Genomic DNA, 16357 nt, shown 5'->3' with positions numbered 1-16357 from the left:
TTTTTTTCGTCCGGAGTCTCATCCCGACTTGTGGGGGAATCATAGTCTCCGTCATCCTTTCCTCACTGGGACAATGCTCTAATAATGATGATCATCACACTTCTTTTTACTTACAACTCAAGAATTACAACTCAATACTTAGAACAAAATATGACTCTATGCGAATGCCTCTGGTGGTGTACCGGGATGTGCAATGACTCATGAGTGACATGTATGAAAAATTAAGCATGGTGGCTTTGCCACAAATACGATGTCAACTACATGATCATGCAAAGCAATATGACAATGATGATGCGTGTCATAATAAATGGAACGGTGGAAAGTTGCATGGCAATATATCTCGGAATGGCTATGGAAATGCCATAAAGGGAGGTATGGTGGATATTTTGAGGAAGATATAAGGAGGTTTATGTGTGATAGAGCGTATCATATCATGGGGTTTGGATGCACCGGCGAAGTTTTCACCAACTCTCAAGGTGGGAAAGGGCAATGCACGGTACCGAAGAGGCTAGCAATGATGGAAGGGTGAGAGTGCGTATAATCCATGGACTCAACATTAGTCATAAAGAACTCACATACTTATTGCAAAAATCTACAGGTCATCAAAACCAAGCACTACGCGCATGCTCCTAGGGGGATAGATCACTAGTAGAAAAAGGGTCAAACGTGAAGCACATTAGTGCCGGTTTGCATTAGAGCCGGCACTAATGTGTACATTAGTGCCGGTTCGTGGCGGCGATCAATAGTACCGGTTCGTGGCGAACCTTTAGTACCGGTTCATGCCACGAACCGGTACTAAAGAGGCTGTGTCAGCCTGCGGTCAGGCTATGGCCCCACCATCACCATTTAGTGCCAGTTCGTACCACGAACCGGTACTAATGAGGTTATGGCAAGCTGTTTTTAGTCCCACCTCGCCAAGAGAGAGGCAGTATGAGCGGTTTATAAGCCGTGAGTGCACAGACAAGGACGAAGAGTTGCAATGCTCACCTACATGTTGATTAGCTTCAAGCCTTGCGGAATAGCATAGATTGCACTGAGCTATGTGCAGTGGCTTAGTGCAATCTATACTATTTCGAATGGCTTGAAGCAAATTAAGCAGCATTGCACCTCTTTTTTATTTTTAATAACTTATTTAAACTCCGGACTTCTTTTGTGTTCAGTATGCAGCATTTAAAGCGACGTCATCAATTTCCAACATGCTCTGACATCATTTGTTGTTTTTCGGTCATTTACCTAATTGTTTAGAGAGCTAAATGACCGTGAAATTCAAAATCACTACAAAATGAATCTTGAAAATGTTGAAACTTGGCATGGTATCATCATATCACCCGCATAGCATGCGCGAAAGAGTAGAGAGGGTCACGGCAAAAACTGGACGCACTTTGTGTACAAACTGGGCATACTCTTTCCGAGTATCAGGGTTTCGGACGAGAACTTATCTGTTACATGGCCACTTCAATGTTTTTTAAACTTATTTGAACTCCGGACTTCTTTTGTGTTTAGTATGCAACATTTAAAGCGACGTCATCAATTTCCAACATGTTCTGACATCATTTGTTGTTTTTCGGTCATTTACCTAATTGTTTAGAGAGCTAAATGACCGTGAAATTGAAAATCACTACAAAATGAATCCTGAAAATGTTGAAACTTGGCATGGAATCATCATATCACCCGCATAGCATGCGCGAAAGAGTAGAGAGGGTCACGGCAAAAACTGGACGCACTTCGTGTACAAACTGGACATACTCTTTCCGAGTATCAGGGTTTCGGACGAGAACTTATCTGTTACATGGCCACTTCAATGTTTTTTAAACTTATTTGAACTCCGGACTTCTTTTGTGTTTAGTATGCAACATTTAAAGCGACGTCATCAATTTCCAACATGTTCTGACATCATTTGTTGTTTTTCGGTCATTTACCTAATTGTTTAGAGAGCTAAATGACCGTGAAATTGAAAATCACTACAAAATGAATCCTGAAAATGTTGAAACTTGGCATGGAATCATCATATCACCCGCATAGCATGCGCGAAAGAGTAGAGAGGGTCACGGCAAAAACTGGACGCACTTCGTGTACAAACTGGACATACTCTTTCCGAGTATCAGGGTTTCGGACAAGAACTTATCTGTTACATGGCCACTTCAATGTTTTCTAAACTTATTTGAACTCCGGACTTCTTTTGTGTTTAGTATGCAACATTTAAAGCGATGTCATCAATTTCCAACATGTTCTGACATCATTTGTTGTTTTCGGTCATTTACCTAATTGTTTAGAGAGCTAAATGACCGTGAAATTGAAAATCACTACAAAATGAATCCTGAAAATGTTGAAACTTGGCATGGTATCATCATATCACCCGCATAGCATGCGCGAAAGAGTAGAGAGGGTCACGGCAAAAACTGGACGCACTTCGTGTACAAACTGGACATACTCTTTCCGAGTATCAGGGTTTCGGACGAGAACTTATCTGTTACATGTCCACTTCAATGTTTTTTAAACTTATTTGAACTCCGGACTTATTTTGTGTTTACTATGCAACATTTAAAGCGACGTCATCAATTTCCAACATGTTCTGACATCATTTGTTGTTTTTCAGTCATTTACCTAATTGTTTAGAGAGCTAAATGACCGTGAAATTGAAAATCACTACAAAATGAATCCTGAAAATGTTGAAACTTGGCATGGTATCATCATATCACCCGCATAGCATGCGCGAAAGAGTAGAGAGGGTCACGGCAAAAACTGGACACACGCGAAGAAAAAGTTTCACACCCAAAGATCTGGGATGTGATCGGCTTAACTATCATCACTTTCTTCTGTGTTTCACACCCAGGAGGGAATCTCTGTAATAGTTAGGGTAGCTACTTATGTGTTTTGGCATTTGAAACGCGAAGAAATTTTATGTGCAAGCAAATTCTTTCATGCATTTACTGATTTTTTTCCAGCTAAATGACCCTGAAATTGAAAAGCATTTCAAATGAACTCAGAAAAGGATGAAAGTTGGCATGGTATCATAATTTCACCCACATAGCATGTGCAAAAAAGTAGAGAGGGTTACCGCAAAAACTGGATGCACTTCGTGTAGAAAATGGACAATCTGTTTCGAAGTATCAGGGTTTCGGACGAAAACTCATCCGTTACAAAGGCATTTCATTTTTTAAATAACTTAAGCATTACCAAATTGAATATAATGATAAAACACACTAATATTAAACATAAGAAAAAAGAATCACTGAAAAATGTATTTTTAAAGTTAAGTTATTCACAAACTAGTGATTCACACAAATTTCAAATAATTCAAAATTTAAACTATTCAAATTTAAAAAGTACCGGCACTAACTGAAAGTTTCTAAAAACTATCAAAAATATTCACAAAGAAACTCTAAATACAGCAAAAAAACAACTAAAAATAAATAAAACAGAAAAGAAAAAAACTAAATGAAAAAAGCCCACCTACCGGGCCATAGCGGCCTGCATACGACTAGAAACCCAATCTGTTGTTGGGCCAGGATGCAGGCCCGCAAGCCCAATAGGCCCCACAGGGCTGGGTAGCAGAGGTAGGCCCAGAAGGCCTGCTTTAGAGAGGAGCTCGAGACAGCAGCGGCGGCGGGGCTTATAAGCAGGTGTGAGCGCCCTTCGGCTAGCGAGGTGGGACTAAACTTCTGCGCCCCTCGCCTGGCAGCGGACACCCCTTTAGTACCGGTTGGTGGCTCCAACCGGTACTAAAGGCCCCCCCTTTAGTACCGGTTGGTGGCTCCAACCGGTACTAAAAGCCTTCGTTTCCCGCCGCTTGGCCTGGTGAAAATAGGCCTTTAGTACCGGTTGGAGCCACCAACCGGTACTAAAGGCCCATCCTATATATATAGCACTTACGTAAATTTCAGTTTCATCTCCCCACTTCGTCTCCAACCTCCGCGGCGCGCGCCGCTCGATCCCATCGTCGCCGCCCGTCGCCCGTACCGTCGTCCGTCGTCATCGTCGCTGTCCCCGCCGCCGCCCGTCGTCGTCGTCGTCTCGCGCTGCCACCCCGAACGCCGCCGCCGTCCGTCGTCATCGCCGCGGCCGTACGTCTCTCTCTCGCTCCCGCGCACACACATACATACACACACATACACACACACACCGGCGCCCCCGCCCCGTACGCCGGCGCCCCCGCTCGTACGTACGGGGCGGCGGCGTAGGGCCGCACACACACACATATACCACACACACACGCATACACACACACATACACACTTACGTACGTACACACATATACGTATATATACACACACATGCATACACACACACATACACACACACATTTTTTTTACTTATTTTCTGTTTTTTAGAAAAGTTAATTAGATGATCAAATGTTAGATTAATGTCGAATGTTAGATGAATTAGCTAGCTAGATAGAAAAATTGTCGAACTAGAGATTAGAACTAGTTGAATAATTAATATAACTAGTTTATTTTTAGTAAAAAAATTTAGGTATATGAGATTAGAACTAGTTGAATAATTAATATAACTAGTTTATTTTTAGTAAGAAAATTTAGGTATATGAGATTTGATGATCTAATTAAAATATTATTTGTTAATGAGTTTTTCTGTTTATTTAATTTTTTATATATTTTGAGTTTATATAAATGTTAGATTAATGTCGAATGTTAGATGAATTAGATAGAAAAGTTAAATATATAGTAATGTCAATTGAATATATAGTTAGATATATTGATGTCAAATGTTAGATGAATATATATTTGGCTAGATATAGGTGTTTAATGTTTCACCTATATGAACATAGGAAATGTCATCTGACGACGAAAAAGATTTATTATGTGCGAACACTGTGAAGACCAGCGCGGCCTGTGCGACCAAAATTTCCTTGCTGATGGTAGGCGCTTCAGCATCAAGCTGGATGAGACATTTGAAGTTGATACAGTAAGTCACTTTGTCAATTATTATTTGAATGCACAACTTATGCTTCATTTGCTTCAACCTATAATTTTAAATTTTCACTATTCTACTAGCGCATCCCCTACCATGCAAGAATTTTTGTCTTGGATAAGATAGGTTTTAGTGCTATAGATGATATGGAGGTAAAGAGAGTTTACTTGAAGACGGAGCATGGGTATACTTTCAACGTCAAATAATATAATGGAGACACATACACCCATTTTGAATGCAAAACTTGGCAAGCACTATGCAAGGCTTATGCATTTGAGCCTGATATGGTTATCACCTTTGATATTCGTCCGGAAGATGATATTGAAGGTAATATAGACATCTGGGTCGATGTGCAAACGCCTCCAGTTCTACCATTTGGTGAGTTTTTCTCAACCATGCATGCATATGTTTATGTCTTTCATACAGTTTATTCAAAAATAGTTGACAACTAATTTGTATTGTTAGCTTATTTCGGTTCAAGAAAATATGTCCGGCGCTTAGTAGACAGGACCTACTACTGCCCCGGGTCTCAACTAAACTGTGAGGAGATAAGTCATTATGTTTCATGGCTTGAGGATCTTAATACTGTCAAGACAATTTTTTTCCTAAACTTAGAAATGTTAGTACTCAAAACGTGCGACCAATGGTGATCGTATTGAACTACGGTCACATCTATAATCAAAAGATGGTAAGATTTTAAATATTTGTCCTTAATTAGTGCATCTTTTGCATACATTATTTTTGAAGCTAAAACTTTCATTGCTTAGTATATTAATTACTATACGATGTTGTTCAACAGGGACTTTCGATGACAGTTGTGCCTCAGTGGATCGAGACAAAAGGTCGCATGTCAATGGTTAGCTTACGACCAAGATTTCCTACATTGCACATGAGTGCATTCAGGATTTCTGAAAGCGAAGAATGCTTAATAGTGAAAGATTGGAGCAAAATTGTTAACGATCGTAGAGAAGTACTAGGGGGCAGTAAGGAGAAGCGCAACCCAAGATTAGGAGACAGATTCATCTGCATGCTCCAGTATGATGGATCAGGAGAGCTATACATGTTCTATGCTATTCTACCTGAGAGGGAGCAGCAGGATCAGTAGCTACTACTTCATGCTCTTAATTAGTACTTGTCTCATGGATCCATGTCCTGAACTTCGATGTTAGTGATGATTATGTTGAACTTGATGATATCTCTTTGCTTCTGTTACAAAGTGAATGTTTCCTCTTTAAGCTAGCCAACGTTGATGATGATTACATAGCTAGCGGTAATAACTATGATGATTAAATAGTGGTAATTAGATGACTACGATGATTTTTAGCTAGCTAGAGTTTATTTATTTATTAATATGCGATGATGATGATGATGATGATGACGACTACAACTCATTATAACATAAAACAATCCTAAATTAAATTGATAACACAAATTTAATTGAAAAATACAAAATAAAACAAAAACCCACAACCATTTAGTACCGGTTGGTGTTACCAACCGGTACTAAAGGGCTCCCGGCCCCCGGAGCTGGCTCGTGCCACGTGATACCCCTTTAGCACCGGTTCGTGCTGAACCGGTACTAAAGGGGGGGGGGCTTTAGTGCCGAAAATTTAGTGCCGGTTCCTGAACCGGCACTAAAGGGCCTTACGAACCGGTGCTATTGCCCGGTTCTGCACTAGTGGATTGGTAGGAAAAGGCCATCGCTCGTCCCCGACCGCCACTCATAAGGAAAGCAATCAAAGAACACTCCATGCTTCAAATTTGTCACATAACGTTTACCATAAGTGCATGCTACGGGACTTTCCAACTTCAACACAAGTATTCATCAATTTCACAATTACTCAACCAGCACACCTCTAATATTACCACCTTAATATCTCAAAACAATCTATCAAGCATCCAACTTCTCTTCGCATTTAAAATTTAAAACCAAAGTGAATTACCATGCTGTTCTAAAGGACTCTAAAAATGATATAAGTTAAGCATGAGAGATCAATTATTTCTATAAAATAGAACCACCGCCGTGCTCTAAAAGATATAAGCGAAGCACTAGAGCAAATGATAAACTACTCCGAAAGATATAAGTGAAGATCAATGAGTAGTTGAATAATTATGCAACTGTGTGAAGACTCTCTAACATTTAATAATTTCAGATCTTGGTATTTTATTCAAACAGCAAGCAAAACAAATAAAAATAAAATGATGCTCCAAGCAAAACACATATCATGTGGTGAATAAAAATATAGCTCAAAGTAAAGTTACCGATGAACGAAGACGAAAGAGGGGATGCCTTCGGGGGAATCCCCAAGCTTAGGCCCTTGGTTGTCCTTGAATATTACCTTGGGGTGCCTTAGGCATCCCCAAGCTTAGGCTCTTGTCACTCCTTATTCCATAGTCCATCGAATCTTTACCCAAAACTTGAAAACTTCACAACACAAAACTTAACAGAAAACTCGTATGCTCCGTTAGTATAAGAAAATAAATCACCACTTAAGTACTCTTGTGAACTCATTATAAATTCATATTTGTGTATTATATACTGTATTCCAACTCATCTATGGTTCATACCCTCCGATACTACTCATAGATTCATCAAAATAAGCAAACAACACATAGAAAACAGAATCTGTCAAAAACAGAACATTCTGTAGTAATCTGGATCAAACGTATACTTATGGAACCCCAACAATTCTAAAATAAATTTCTTGATGTGAGGAATTTATCTATTAATCATCTGCAAAAAGAATCAACTTAATCGCACTCTCCAGTAAACAATGGCAGCTAATCTCGTGAGCGCTAAAGTTTCTGTTTTTTACAGCAAGATCGCAAAGACTTTCCCCAAGTCTTCCCAAAGGTTCTACTTGGCAAAAACACTAATTAAAACATAAAAACTAAATCATAACAGGGTCTAGATAAATTAATTATTACTAAACAGGATCAAATAGCAAAGAACAAAAATAAAGTTGTGTTGCCTCCCAACAAGCGCTATCGTTTAACGCCCCTAGCTAGGCATGATGATTTCAATGATGCTCACATAAAAGATAAGAATTGTAACATAAAGAGAGCATCATGAGGAATATGACTAGCAAATTTAAGTCTAACCCACTTCCTATGCATAGGGATTTTTTGAGCAAACAACTTATGGGAACAATAATCAACTAGCATAGGAAGGCAAAACAAGCATACTTTCAAAAATTTCAACATGTAGAGAGGAAATTTGATATTATTGCAATTCCTACAAGCATATATTGCTCCCTCATAAAAATTTTCAGTAGCATCATGAATGAATTCAACAATATAACTATCACATAAAGCATTTTTTCATGATCTACAAGCATAGAAAATTTACTACTCTCCGCATAAGCAAGATTCTTGTCAATCGGAATAGTGGGAGTATCATAAGAAACTCGAATACTACAAATTGTCTACACACTAAAAGAGTAATATTCAGAAAAAGGGTAATCATAATCATGACAAGTCTTATAAATATAATCATCACTACTTTTATAGCATAAGTGTCATCACAATAATCATCATAGGTAGCAACTTTGTTCTCATCATAACCAATTGAAACCTCTTCCAAGATAGTGGAATCATTACTAAAAAAAGTCATGACCTCTCCAAATCCACTTTCATAATTATCACAATAAGATTCAACATCCTCCAAAATAGTGGGATCATTACTTCCTAAAGTTGACACTCTTCCAAACCCACTTTATCAATATAATCATCATAAGTAGGAGGCATGCTATCATCATAATAAATTTGCATATCAAAACTTGGGAGACTACAAATATCATCTTCGTTAAACATAGCACCCCCAAGCTTGGGACAAACATTAATTGCAGCAAATAGATTCTCAAACATGTCATTCTCATCAAACATATCATCCCCAAGCTTGGGCCTTTTCATATCATAAGAATAATCACTCCCATCATTAATATTATGGATAGCGCCAATAGTATAACAATTATCATCATCACAATGAGAAATAGGAGCAACATCAATTGGGAGGGATACATTTTTACCTTTGCTTCTCCGTCTTTTCTTTTTCTTCTTCACATCATGTGTGGGTTTAATCCTCTTTTCGAAGCTCCTTATTAATGTGATTGGTTGAATAGGAGGCTCCTCCTCGTTACCTGATTCATCATAAGAAATAATAGGAGAATATTGGGAAGTCTCTTCCCTTTCATTAGTATTCTCTTCATCTTCTATTTGTTTTCTTGTCTTTCTGTAATTGGCAATATAAGGATTTTCAATGCAATTCACCGCACAATACATAAAAATTTCTTCTAGATCAAAATCAAGAAATCTATCAAGATTAAATTTTGGAATACTCTCAGTTATACGTTTCATTTCTTCATAGCCCAAAAGAAGACTAAGCTCTTTATGATGCTCCAGGGTAATCAAATTTTCACAATTTTTTGGACACAATTTGATCATGAAACAAATAGCATTGGAGATTTAAATGACCATGTTCATTGCAAAGTTCACAAGGATGGCGATAGATATTGAATCTTTCAGCACAATCATCTAGCCTTTCTTGCAACCATTTAGTTTCCAAATACTTATGCCTCTTGCAAAATCCATCGTCCCTATATGGTGTGTGCTTGCAAGCTCTATGTATTCCACAAAAGTTGACATGCTTATAAGAGACATTTTCATCATGACTAGTGCAATCATCATTAGTACCATGGATATTCAAGGAATTCATACTAACAACATTGCAATCATGCTCATCATTCAAATATTTAGTGCCAAACATTCTAATGCATTCTTCTTCTAACACTTTGGCACAATTATCGGAATCCTCATTTTCATGAAAGATATTAAAAAGATGAAGCATATGAGGTGCCCTCAATTCCATTTTTCTGTAGTTTTCTTTTATAGACTAAACTAGTGATAAAATAAGAAACTAAAAGATTCGATTGCAAGATCTGAAGATATACCTTCAAGCGCTAACCTCCCCGGCAACGACGCCAGAAAAGAGCTTGATGTCTACTACACAACCTTCTTCTTGTAGACGTTGTTGGGCCTCCAAGTGCAGAGGTTTGTAGGACAGTAGCAAATTTCCCTCAAGTGGATGACCTATGGTTTATCAATCTGTGGGAGGCGTAGGATGAAGATAGTCTCTCTCAAGAAACCCTGCAATCAAATAACAAAGAGTCTCTTGTTTCCCCAACACACCCAATACAATGGTAAATTGCATAGGTGCACTAGTTCGGCGAAGAGATGGTGATACAAGTGCAATATGGATGGTAGATAAAGGTTTTTGTAATCTGAAAATATAAAAACAGCAAGGTAACTAATGATAAAAGTGAGCTAAAACGGTATTGCAATGCTAGGAAACAAGGCCTAGGGTTCATACTTTCACTAGTGCAAGTTCTCTCAACAATAATAACATAATTGGATCATATAACTATCCCTCAACATGCAATAAAGAGTCACTCCAAAGTCACTAATAGCGGATAACAAACGAAGAGATTATTGTAGGGTACGAAACCACCTCAAAGTTATCATTTCTGATCGATCTATTCAAGAGTCCATAGTAAAATAACATGAAGCTATTCTTTCCATTCAATCTATCATAGAGTTTGTACTAGAATAACACCTTAAGACACAAATCAACCAAAACCCTAATGTCACCTAGATACTCCAATGTCACCTCAAGTATCTGTGGGTATGATTATACGATATGCATCACACAATCTCAGATTCATCTATTCAACCAACACAAAGAACTTTAAAGAGTGCCCCAAAGTTTCTACAGGAGAGTCAAGACGAAAACGTGTGCCAACCCCTATGCATAAGTTCACGAGGTCACAAAACTCGCAAGTTGATCACTAAAACATACATCAAGTGGATCACGTGATATCCCATTGTCACCACAGATAAGCACATGCAAGACATACATCAAGTGTTCTCAAATCCTTAAAGACTCAATTCGATAAGATAACTTCAAAGGGAAAACTCAATCCATTACAAGAGAGTAGAGGGGGATAAACATCATAAGATCCAACTATAATAGCAAAGCTCGCGATACATCAAGATCGTGCCACCTCAAGAACATGAGAGAGAGAGGGATCAAACACATAGCTACTGGTACATACCCTCAGCCCCGAGGGTGGACTATTCCCTCCTCGTCATGGAGAGCACCGTGATGATGAAGATGGCCACCGGAGAGGGATTCCCCCCTCCGGCAGGGTGCCGGGACGGGTCTAGATTGGTTTTCGGTGGCTACTAAGGCTTCTGGCGGCGGAACTCCCGATCTAGGTTTCTTTTTGGAAGTTTTGGGTTATATAAGAGGTGTTGGAGTCAGGGACAAGTCAAGGGGGTTCCCGAGGCGGCCACGAGGCAGGGGGCGCCCCAGGGGGTAGGGCACGACCCCCAACCTCGTGGTGGCCTCGGGACTCTTCTGGCCCACCTCCAGTACTCCGTGGGCTTCTTCTGGTCCAAAAATGATCTCCGTGAAGTTTCAAGTCAATTGGACTCCGTTTGATTTTCCTTTTCTGCGATACTTAAAACAAGGAAAAAACAGAAACTGGCACTGGGCTCTAGGTTAATAGGTTAGTCCCAAAAATCATATTAAATAGCATATTAATGCATATAAAACATCCAAGGTTGATAATATAATAGCATGGAGCAATCAAAAATTATAGATACGTTGGAGACATATCAGTCCCCAACAATGAATTTCACCCTATGGAAGAAGGTTTCTTTCACTCTGATGAGACCCTTCCAAAATGGTGAATCATTAGGTCTTACGGTCACCAGAGCATGAGTTTTAGAATGCAAGTATTTATTTCTTAGGATTTGTGCCCACTGATGTCTACTATGCAACTTTATTCTTGTAGACACGCGTTGGGCCTCCAAGCGCAGAGTTTTGTAGGATAGTAGCAATTTTCTCTCAAGTGGATGACCTAAGGTTTATCAATCCGTCGGAGGCATAGGATGAAGATAGTATCTCTCAAACAACCCTTGAACCAAATAACAAAGAGTCTCTTGTGTCCCCAACACACCAAATACAATGCGAAATTGTATAGGTGCACTATTTCGGCAAAGAGATGGTGATAAAAGTGTAATATGGATGGTAGAAATATATTTTATATTCGGAATAAATAAAAATAGCAAGGTAGCAATTAGAAAGCGGGCACAAAAACGGTATTGCAATGCTTGAAAATGAGGCCTAGGGTTCGTACTTTCGCTAGTGCAATCTCTCAACCGTGCTCATATAATTGGATCATATAACCACCCCTCAAAGTGCGATGAAGAATCACTCCAAAGTTCCTATTTAGTGGAGAACATAAGAAGAAATCATTTGTAGGTTACGAAAACGCCTCGAAGCTATTCTTTCCGATCGATCTATCCAAGAGTTCGTACTAAAATAACACCAAATAATTTCAGATTCATAATACTAAATCCAACACAAAGAACTTTAAAGAGTGCACCAAGATTTCTACCGGAGAAACACAGACAAGAACGTGCATCAACCCCTATGCATACATTACCCCAATGTCACCCCGGGAATCCGTGACTTGAGTGCCAAAATATATATCAAGTGAATCAAAATAATACCCCGTTTTCACCACGAGTATTCATTTGTAAGACATATATCAAGTGCTCTCAAATCCATAAAATTATTCAATCCAATAAAACAAAATCTCAAAGGGAAAACTCAATTCATCACAAGATAGAGAGGGGAAAACACCATATGATCTGACTATATTTACAAAGCCCACGATACATCAAGATCGTGACATCTTAAGAACATGAGAGAGAGAGAGAGAGGGAGAGAGTAAACACATAGCTACTAGTACAAACCCTCAGCCCCGAGGGTGGACTACTCCCTCCTCATCGTGGTGGCTGCCGGGATGATGAAGACGGCCACAGGAGAAGATTCCCCCCCTCCGACAGGGTGCCGGAACGGGGTCTAGATTGGTTTTCGGTGGCTACAGAGGGCTGCGGCGGCGGAACTTCTGATCTAGGGTTACCCCCATGTTTTTGGAATATTTGGGAATTTATAGGGCGGAGAGGGGGTACGGGAGGCCACTGAGGTGGGCACAACTCACCTGGGCGCGCCTGGGCCGCCAGGCGCGCCTTGGTGGGCTGTGCCCCCCTTGGGGCACCCCCCAGGTGCTTCTCTAGCCCACTGGATGTCTTCTGGTCCAAAAAAATCCACAAAAAGTTTCACGATGTTTGGACACCGTTTGAAATTGATTTACTACGATGTAAAAAACAAGCAAAAATAGCAGCCGGCACTGAGCACTTGGTCAATAGGTTAGTCCCAAAAAATGATATAAAGTTGCTATAAAATGATTGTAAAACATCCAAAAATGATAATATAACAGCATGAATACTTCATAAATTATAGATACATTGGAGACATATCAGCATCCCCAAGCTTAATTCCTACTCGTCCTCGAGTAGGTAAGTGATAAAAGAAATAATTTATGAAGTGTGAATGCTAGCAAAGTGCACAAGTTTGATCAATGACAATTTCAATCACTTCTCCTAGCATCATAATAGCAATTATTTCTTATAAAACTTCTCATGTTAAAGTAGCAACCAATTCACATGTTAAGCTTCAAACTATGAATTCTCTTGAAACTCAACAACCTATGTTCTCAGTCACCAAGCAATTGCAATTCAACTTATTTAACAGAGTCTAAGTAAAATCTCCACATACTCAACCATCATATAGTCTTATATGATTGCTAACACTTACCGCATACACATGAGCAAAACGTTTCAACCGGACACATAGAAAGATAGGGGCTTATAATTTCTCCTCCCAACGTATTCACCTCTAGGGTGATGTCAACAATAATAACTCATTCTACCCATATCCAACTAGATATATGTGCCTAGATCTTTCCTCACCACATGATGCTTGCCAAAAGAGAAAAATAAAAAGGAATAGAGAGAAAAACTTTGACTCTTTGCATAAAAGTAAATACGTAAAAGTAAAAATAGGCCCTTCGCAGAGGGAAGCATAGGTTGCCATGCACTTATTTGTTTGTATGCTCAACCCCTTAGTGCAAAAGAACGTCACGTTGTGTTGCCCCTTGTGATGGCAACCTTTATTAAACCAATTCTAACCGATAATTGTTGAAGAAGAAAGGTGAGATGCCTACCGGGGCATCCCCAAGCTTAGATGCTTGAGACTTCTTGAAATATTATCTTGGGATGCCTTGGGAATCCCCAAGCTTGATATTTTTGTGTCTCCTTAATTCTTCTCATATCACGGTTTTCCTAAATCTCAAAAGCTTCATCCACACAAAATTCAATAAGGACTCGTGAGATAAGTTAGTATAAACCAATGCAAAAACCTTATCATTCTCTATTGTAGAAAATTAATAAAAGTATGATTCAACATTGCACACTAAATTCCTCTGCATATTTAATACTCCTATCCTCAAATAGAATCATTATACAAGCAAACATATGCAAACGATGCAAACATAATAGCAATCTGCCAAAACAGTATAGTCTGCAAAGAATGCAAGAGTATCAATACTTCCCTAACTCCAAAAGTTATGAAAATTTTACACACTGTAGAAAATTTATAAGAGCTCATTTTTCAAAAAAATTCAACATTTTATCACACTCTGAATTTTCTAGGGAATTTTTGCAACAGCGGTAAACTTTCTGTTTTCAAACAACAACATGTATACTTGCAAAATAAGCATGGCAAAGGCTATCATTGCCACTTTTATTGAAATAAAAGATGCAAAACATTATTCTAAATAACATCGAGCAAATACTAACAAAATAAAATGACGCTCCAAGTAAAACCCATATCGTATGACGAATAAAGACATATCTCCAAGTGAGGTTACCGATAATGTTGAAGACGAAAGAGGGGATGCCTTCCGGGGCATCCCCAAGCTTATTTGCTTAGATCTTCCTTGAATATTAAATTGGGGTACCTTGGGCATCCCCAAGCTTAGGGTCTTGTCCCTCTTTATTCTCCTCAAATCGACATCTCACCCAAAACTTGAAAACTTCAATCACACAAAACTTAACGGAACTTTGTGAGATAGGTTAGTATGATAAAGAGCAAATCATTTCACTTGGGTAATGTCAAAGACATGATTCATAATTGTTTCCACACAATGCCTACTATAGCATATCATTTCCACAATTTATATTGAGCAATATAAGTCATGGAAACTATAAAACAAGCAAACTATGCATTGAAAACAGAATGTGAGAAAAACAGAACAGTTTGTGGTAATCTGTACTCCAACCATAATTCTGCTGCTCCAAAAATTCTGAAAAATTAGGAAACCCTGGGAAATTTGTCTATTAATCTTCCACAAAAAGAATCAGCATTTTATCACGCTTTTGTTAAAACTGAGAATTGTTTTGCTGAGCGCAAAAGTTTCTGTTTTTCAGCAAGATCAAATCAACTATCACCGTAAGCCATCCCAAACGTCTTACTTGGCACTTTATTGAAACGAAAGCTATAAAACATGATTAATACAGTATCTTAATCATGTGAACACATAAAAACAGTAGGTAAAAGTGTTGGGTTTTCTCCCAACAAGCGCTTTTCTTTAATGCCTTTAAAGCTAGGCATGATGATATCAGTGATGCTCACATAAAAGATAAGAACTGAAACACAAAGAGAGCATCATGAAGCATATGACTAGCACATTTAAGTCTGGCCCACTTCCTATGCATAGGGATTTCGTGAGCAAAAAACTTATGGGAACAAGAATCAACTAGCATAAGAAGGCAAACAAGCATAACTTAAAAACTTTCAACACATAGAGAGGAAACTTGATATTATTGCAATTCCTACAATTGTAAGTTCCTCCCTCATACTAATTTTCAGTAGCATCATGAAGAAATTCAACAATGTAACCATCACATAAGGCACTCTTTTCATGATGCATAATCATAGAAATTTTGTTACTCTCCACATAAGCAAATTTATGTTCATCAATAGTAGTGGGTGCAAACTCAACAAAATAACTATCATGTGATTGAAAATTAAAAGCATGATGACAAGTTTCATGGTTATCATTATCCTTTAAAGCATACATGTCATCATCATAATCATCATAGATAGCAACTTTTTTATCATAGTCAACTGAAACCTCTTCCAAAGTAGTGGATTCATCATTAAATAAAGTCATGTCATCTCCAAATCCATTTTCATCAATATAATCATCATAAATAGGAGGCATGCAATCATTATAACAAATTTACACATCAAATATCATCTTCGTCGAATATAGCATCCCCAAGCTTATGGCTTTGCATATAATTAGCATCATGGATATTCAGAGAATTCATAGTAACAACATTGCAATCATGCTCATCATTTATATCAAACATTCTATTGAATTCTTCTTCTATCAATTGAGCACAATTTTCCTTTCCATCATTTTCACGAAATACATTATAAAGATGAATAATA

This window comes from Triticum urartu, chromosome 3A (genome assembly GCF_056163025.1).
Source record: "Triticum urartu cultivar PI428250 chromosome 3A, HENAU_Tu73, whole genome shotgun sequence".
Lineage (NCBI taxonomy): Eukaryota > Viridiplantae > Streptophyta > Magnoliopsida > Poales > Poaceae > Triticum > Triticum urartu.
Note: the sequence above shows the minus strand (reverse complement) of the source record.